At 35.5% G+C, this 8,316-nt stretch overlaps 1 protein-coding gene across 2 annotated transcripts in view; it reads left to right on the top strand.

Annotated features, from left to right (window-relative positions):
• The first annotated feature begins 1,404 nt into the window (after window positions 1-1,404).
• The window catches only part of Amotl1 (angiomotin like 1), a 153,349-nt gene continuing 146,437 nt past the window's right edge, over window positions 1,405-8,316 (top strand). The window contains exon 1 of one of the 2 annotated variants that reach the window (XM_048795775.1): window positions 1,405-1,575. The gene's annotated coding sequence lies outside the window, so the exon portion shown is untranslated. The remainder of the gene's footprint in view (window positions 1,576-8,316) is intronic. The other variant, XM_015489976.2, reaches the window with a different exon arrangement.

Raw genomic sequence — 8,316 nt, 5'->3', positions numbered from 1 at the left:
TGTATACTACTCTCTGTATGAGGCTTTGAAGATACTATGGTGAACTAAATAAAAATAACTCCTGTCTTCACTGATCTCACCGTTGGTAAAACTCTTCTCCTTCTCTGTTTTACCCATGATTTATAACCTGGGCAGAATGCTTACAAGTTCCTTTTCTCCAAGTCATTTTGACATTTCTTAAATCTCCAAGTTCAGAAACCCCATTCTAATGTTAAATTTGAATAACTCTATCTGAACAGAAAGGGTATTTTATCATCTTATCCTCCTCGGAGTGAAACTTGACACAAGAAGATCTCAAAGCTTCAAAATAGCTCAACAAGAAATTGAATACATGTTTAGTGACCCAGAATCACCCTATACTCTACTGAGGTAGAGGTATGGGAGAAAGGACAGTTGGTTATTAAACTCAACACTCTGTTCTACTTCCAATAGAGGTCATGTCCATTACTGTTCTCTGCCCTAGCATCCAAGCCAGAAATCTTGACCAAAGTTTAGACCAAAGACTTGGCATCAAGAGGAGAACCTGACCCACTGGGTAGCTTGACATGACCTTGAATCTCATGTTACAAACTCAATTGCTCCAGCCTCACCTTTAACACACATAAAAGAAAATTCCATAGCAAATGTCTATTTTCCTAAATCTTTCTGGTAGAACATGTTTTGAACTGATATATTAATACTACAAATGACCACAAATTGGGTGAGTGGTGCTATATTCAACAAAAAGAAAATAAAAATGTGTTGTCTTCCTTAGAAAGGTTGTCACACTTTCCCATAGTGACTCATTCCCTTTGCTTGAATACTTTTCCCCCTGCAGGTTCAGATGGTCACCTTTTTGTTACCTTTGTGTGCTTATAAAACCCTCCAGTGGGGGAGGGGGGGCTGAGGATATAGCTTAGTTGCTAGAGTACTTACCTTGCTTGCACAAAGCCCTGGGTTCAATCCCCAACACCACACACACACACACACACACACACACACACACACACACACACATACACACAAAACAAAACAAAACACCACCAGCTCTGAGAAGTTCTTAGTAAGGCGACCATATCCAGCTTCTTCTTTCCCTTCCTCCTGACTAGAATATCTTTGCTTCTTCTCCCGCCTGGAACCTTCCTAAGAAGTTTTACCTCTCTGAAGTCAAAATACCTGTTTCCCTTCCCTCGAGTGCTGTTTTTTCAGTTGGGTTCTTGGGAGATAATGATATGACCCAAGGAAATAAGTGCATGTTTTTTCTCTCCCAGGTGCCTGTTAAGGTGATTGGTGCTTTAGGACCTTGGGAGGCTCTTTGAAAAGGACAGAGCTAGTCAGATTCCAGCAATTCACCTTCTGCAGGCTGAGCGTGTCTGGGCGATGGCTGCATAATTTGGACGGAGTCATCACTGATGAAGCAGAGTTGGCTCAGCCAGCGAGTACTCATTGCTCTTTTTAAACTCCACGGCACCAGGGATGAAGTCACCTTTCTTCTTTTAAAACCGAACGGATTTGCTTTGTGAGTCCCTGTCACTTCTGTTAGAGCTTAGTGTTTTTTTTTTTTTTCCCACTGCGGGTCACCAGGACCTTCTTCAGGTAAGGAAACTTTTTCAGTGGGTTCCCACCTAAAGAAGCTTGATTTGAGGGGAGTTAGAGGGCATCCCTGGGCATAGTTGGAGTGAGATCAAGAGATGCTTGATTTGGTGGTAAGGGGCTGGTTCCACAGCACTTGGTCCTCATTTAAGGGGGTGCAGACCCTGGCTGGGTGAACTCAGCTCTGAGCTTCAGTGGTGGACATGGAAATCTAATCCAGGCTTGGTTTGTGTGCCTGTTTGAATAGTTGTGCAACCAGCTTGTTGAGGAGGCAGTTGTAAGTATTCTCCTTTGGGCTGGGGCCATCCTCACCTCCTTTTCCCCTTTAACGAATGGCTTTGTGTTTGGGTTAACTCTTATCGCATCTCAGTATAACAGTCGATGTGCAGAAAAACAGCAACTCTCTGGAAAGCCTTGATTTGTTCTTTTGCCTGCTTGAATGCTTTCCTTCTTCCTCAGGCATGTAGCAGGAGACAAAGGGGCCCAGGATTCCTGTCCTGACATGCGGGTACCTGTGTAAACAATGGCTGTGCTGTTGTGTGGGGGAAGAAGTATGCAAATACATCTGAGTGCCTGTCCATACAAATCCTCCCAAGAAAATGAACATGCTATTTTTTTCTGGTGTGTGGAGGGATTGGGGGAATGGGGGCAGGCACTGTGAGCCTAGACAGCACTAAAATTTCCATCCAACACTTTCTATGAGATAAATGAATTACTGTCATTTTCATATGAATTCCAAAGCTCTTATTAGCTTTTGAAGTCTCACTAAAGACATTTGGGTTATAACAGGCTCCTATAAGATGATACATGGCTTTTGAAGACAGAGTTGAAGCACTATCAAGTGAAAACGTTAAAAATTATAGAGTCCTTTATTTCTAGACATAGAACTCTGCCACATATAGTCTTTGGAAAATATTGAAAGGAGCAAAAATCTCATTTAAATAAGAAATGTTTTCTTTGTTTTAAATGCAACTGTATACTGGCTGCCAGAGCCTGGTTACATATTCGCCTCAAGCATACCACATCCAGATTTCCGGAATTTATTCTCACCTGTGATTTGCTCTACCTCCTGTGCCCCCTTGCTTAGTGAAAAGCTCTGGTTTTCCATTTCAAATTTCCAGATTTCACCCCTAACCTCTTATTCTTCCTCATATTTTCATATCTAGTTTGGCTAACATCCAGCAGATTCAAACTCCACTGTATCTCTCTGCTCCATCCAGCTCTTCCCACTTCCATAAATATTATCCTAGTGCAAGACCTTATCATCTTTTTCCAAGAATACCGAAATTTCCCATCTGTTCTTCCTCTCTCCTATCATAATTCCAGCAATAGCGAGAGTAATTGTTCTAAAATTGTGTACGTGCATAATCCAAGGAATAATCAGTCTGTTGATTCTGTTTTCTCAGTATCCCTAAAACCTTTTAACTTCTGGCCATTCCACCACTTCTACCTTGGTCCAACCCAACAATATCTATTGCCTGAGTGATTGTAATGGCCTCTTAGCTGGTTGCATGCTCCCTCCTAGAATAAGATGCTTTAAGCTTCTTGGCTTCCCAAGCTTTTAAAGTACCTTTTTAGCAGAAAAAAAATTGAATCACTTATTACATTATCTGGGTTGAGAAGTGTTTGCAGTTTTATGTCTCCTATATATTTTAAGGAGAGAGGCCAAGAGAATGGGCAGAAGATGAGGGATATAGATAACTATAAGAAGACTGCCTGAAGAAAGGTGAAGGGCAGACCTTGGAACCATATAGATCTTCGTTTCAGTCTCAGCTCCTCTACTTCTTAGTGTGGCCTTGACCAAATGGCTAAATCTTCTTGAGGCTCATTTTCCTCCATAGTTAAGTGGAAATAATAATGCCTACTTCACTAGGTGATCTTTTGGCCCTAACTCATCTTTCCATGGAATTTGTAAGGGGAAGCAGAGATTAGATGAAGTCAGGGAACTGCCCAGACTCCTAAGACCTGGTTGGTGGCAAGTAGATAAAACCCAGAGAAAGAGGCATCAAAGAGGAGTATTAGAAACAGGTTTTGGGGAAGGTACATGGATTAGTGGTTAAAAGCATGAATTTTGAAATCAGTTGGCCTGGGTTCCAATCTAGCTGACTTTGAAAAGTATGGTATTTCTTGTCTCAGTTTCCTTATCTGTAAAATCTGGATAGTAACACCATTGTACAAAGTTCAATGTGAAAAGAAGATAAAATTAGATGATATTTGTAGAATGCCTAATAATTACACTGTGCCTAACACGTACATTGTGGTAGTAGTGATTGTGTTGGTGTGGGGTACTGGTGATATTATTGCCATAGTCCCAAAACCACACGCTCCCTGGCAAACCTAGAGTTTTTGTTAGTCACCTACACCAGAGGTGCCCAAGATAAACCTTCAGCAAATACTTATATCCAACTGAGTCTATATTCTAAATATCTACCCCACTGCCATTGTTTTTTCTTATTGCCTCTAAATGCATTTCCAAACACTCAAAAACCGTCACTGTGCTATATGAACCAAGACCATTTTTTCTTCCACATTTCTTGTGATACCTATTTTTCCTTCTACTATGGAACAGGTAGTTGAGCAGTTTAGAGCTCAATACATTTTTAACTATGGTTATTTAAAAAATTCTATTTAAAAAGAAACTGAAGTTGAGTGACTTTTGTAGGGAGCATATGCCCAGGGGGCTCTAAAAATTTCAGGTTTACCATCTTATAGTTGCCACCACTTTGACAGGACAATCAGGGCAAAGGAGAAAATCAATCACTTTTGAGAGCAAAATGTGAATGTTAAGTTCTCCTGTTTTATTCATTATCTTATGAATAAAAAATTTTAATTTATGAAATTTTAATCTATGAATTAAATTTTGGCATACAGGTTTCATTAAGTTTATTGTCATTCTAATCATGTGGAGTTTTAGAGCAAGAAATATGCAAATATTCTAATTGATAAATACCTAGTGTTTGTATTTAAAAATGTTTATGATAGAATATTTATAGATTCATCAGTCCATGTATACATCACCCACCCTCCCCCAATGTTAACTATAGTACAATATCAAAACCAGGTAACTGACATTAGTACAATCCACAGCTCTTATTCAGATTTTGCTAGTTATACATACACTCACTATTCGTGTAATTTTATGCAATTTTTATATTACTTCATGTAACTAACACAAAATTCAAGATACAAAACTATAGCATGACCACAAGTCTTCTTTATATTACCCCCTTACAGTCACACTTCCTATTTTCAACCCCCTGAAACCATTAATATGTTGTCAATCTGTATAATGTTATTTGAAAAGTTTTCCTAAATGGAATCATATAGTATGTAACTTTTGATATTAGCTTTCCCCACTCAGTTTAATAACCTTAAGAACTATCCAAGTTGTTGCATGTATCAATATTGGTTCCTTCTTTGTTACTGAGTAGTATTGCATACAACGGGTGCACCACAGTTTGCTTAAACCATTCACCCATTTACCCATTGGAGGGTATTTGGGCAGTTTCTATTTTTGGTTATTACAAATTAAGCTACTATGATCATTTGTGTGCAAGTTTATTAAAAAACATAATCTATCTCTAGGATAAAGGCCTAAGGGTACTGTACCCAACTCTTATGGTAAGTTCATTTTTTGTTTTGAAAGAAACTTTGCCAAGTTGTTTTTTTGTTTTGTTTTGTTTTGTTTTTCCAGAGTGACTCTAACATTTTATTTTACCAACAACAATGTATGAGTAACAGAGAGTCTCTGTATCCTTGCCAGTATTTGGTTTTATCACTATTTTTTATTTTAGTCATTCTGATAGATGGGTAGTGATATTGTGGTTTTAATCTGCATTTGCCTAATTTTACAGTCTATTAATTGGGCATCTAATGTTGATATTGGACATCTGTTAATGTAGCTATTTGCTATCTGTATATTCTTTCAGTGAAATATGTATTCATATATTTTGACTATTTTATAATTGACAAAATTTTTACTATATGTGTGTGTATATGTGTGTGTGTTATATAATATATTCTAGATACAAGTCCTTTATCAGAAGTAAGATTTGCAAATATTTTCTCTCACTGTATAATCTTCCATAGAACAAAACTATTTTGATAAAGTTCAACTTATTAATTTTTCTTTGTTTAGATTGTGCTTTTAGTGCACAAAATGTTTAAGAACTTTTTTAATAGCCCAAGACTTTCTCCTATTTGTTGTAAAAGATTTTTAGTTTTATACATTACATGTCATCTGTAATACATCATGAGTCAATTTGTGTGATGTGTCAAGTTTAAGTCAAATTAATATTTTACTTATGTGTATCGAATTGCCCTAGCATCATCTGTTTAAAAGTCTCTCTTTCCTTCATTCAATTAGTTTTGCACCTTTGTTGAAAATCAGTTGGACACATTTATAGAATTCTACTTCTGGGTTCTACATTCTCTTCCACTGGTGTGTCCATTCCTCTAAAAATAACATACTGTCTTGATTACTACATAGTAAGCTAAATAGTAGCTATAGTATAAACCACACACTGCTGGAGTTAGTTCTTTCATTTTAGTGTGCTTTTAGAAAATTATTTTGGCTATCATAGGGCCTTTTACTTTCTATATAAATTTTAGAATAGACATGTTCATGTCTACAAAAACCTTGTTGGAGTTTTGATAGGAAACTTGTTAAGCATTTAGTTTACTTTGGAGAGAACTGACACCTTTATTATGCTGCAATTTCTAATCTGTGAAAATAAAAATTTTCTGTATTATTTAAGTATTTTTTTCTTTTCATCAGTGTTGTGTAATTTTCAATATCTGTATTCTGTACATATTTTGTTAGATTTATACCTAAGTGTATTATTTTCTTTGACACAATTGAAAATGTCATTGCCTTTTTTGAGTTTTCTATACAGATAATTAATATATAGAAGTGCATATAGTTTTTATATATAATATTAAATCTTAAACTGAATTCATTTATTAGTTCTGGCAGGGTTGTTATTGTTTTGATTCCTTGGGGTTCTCTACATAGACCATCGTGTCATCTGCAAATAAAGTTTTTTCCTTTTAAATTTATGAGAATTTCATTTCTTTATCTTGCCTTATTGTACTGGCTAGAACTCTAAATAATTAAGTAGGAGTGGTGAGAGTAGACAAACTTGATTTGTTGCCAGACTTAGAGGAAAAGCATTAAGTTTTTCACCATAAATTATGATGTAGCTGTAGAGATTTGTAGATGCCTTGAATTAAATTGAAGAAGTTTCCCTCTATTCCTAGCTTATTGAGAGTTTTTATCTTAAATGCATGCTGAATTTCATTAAATACTTTTTTTGCCTTAGCTGATATAATCATATAATTTTTCATCTTTACTCTGTTTATATAATGTAATTCACCATATCTGATATTGAACCAACCTTGCATATCTAGAATAAATCTCAATTGGTCATAGAATGTTATTCTTTTTTGTACATTGCTGGGTTTAATCTTTAGCATCTCAATTCTTAAGAATTATAGGTCTGAAAATTTCTTTTATACTCTGACTTGTTCAGAGCAGGGAATTTTGTCCTTATAATAAGAGTTTGAAAGTGATTCCTTCTCTTCTAATTTTTGGAAGAGATTGTGCAAAATTTATGTTTTCTTTAAATGCTTTGTAAAATTCTCCAGTGAAATCATTTTGAACCTGGAAATATCTTTGTGAGGAATCTTTAAATTATAAATTCAATTTATTTAATAGTTGTAGAACTATTCAGATTGTTTATTTCATTTTGACTGAATTTCCATTTGAAGGTTTTTAGGCATTAGTGGACTTCTTCCAAGTTATTGAACTATGAGGGTAAAGTTGTCCATACATTTCTTACTAATTTTTGTGTGTGTGCATGTGTGCTGCAGATTGAACCCAGTGCCACATGCATATGCTAACACTGAGCCACATCCCCATCCTCTCTTACAATTTTTAACATGGAAACAGACATTATTACTGCATATCTAGAATAATATTGGTCATGTATATATGTGACTATATGACCAATATGATTCTACAATAGGTACTCTCAGAAAAATGAAATTATATCCCATCTATGGATGATATATCAAAGTGCATAAATGCATTCTACTGTCACATATAACTAATTGAAACAAATTTTAAAAAATTTAAAAAATAGATCTGTTGCAATAGCTCCTGTTGCATTCCTGATATTGGAATTTGTGTCTTTTTCTTTTTATATTTATCAGTCTGGCCAGAGGTTTATTAATCTTATTGATTCTTCCTTCTAATAACTTTTTATTTTGTTGGTTTTCTCTATTGTTTTCCTATTTCAGTTTTGTTTATTTCTGCTCTTGTCTTTATTAGTTCCTTCCTTTTGCTTACCTTGGATTTATATGTTCTTCTTTTTCTTCTTTCATGAGCTAGAAGCTTACATTTTTGACTTGGGATCTTTCCTCTTTTCTAATGTAAGTCTTTAAGGCTACAAATTTCCCTCTCAACATTTTAACTGCATTTTACAAATTCTGATGTTGGGGTTTTTTTTTTTTCATGTTTATTAAGATCTGTCTCATTCTCTGCCCCTCCATCCCACATTTTTAGACTTCTTCATTCATCCATGGCTTATTTAGAAGTGTATTATTTAATTTCCATATGTTTTTCTGATTTGCTCCTTTACTGATTTCTAGTTTTATTCCACATCACTTATAATTTTTTCTCTTTTTTATTTTGTACCAGGGATTGAACCCAGGGATTTCAACTGAGTTATTCTCCAACCCTTT

Source organism: Marmota marmota, unplaced genomic scaffold, assembly GCF_001458135.2.
Source record: "Marmota marmota marmota unplaced genomic scaffold, marMar, whole genome shotgun sequence".
In the NCBI taxonomy this organism is placed as follows: domain Eukaryota; kingdom Metazoa; phylum Chordata; class Mammalia; order Rodentia; family Sciuridae; genus Marmota; species Marmota marmota.
This window is presented reverse-complemented; position numbering and strand designations above follow the sequence as displayed.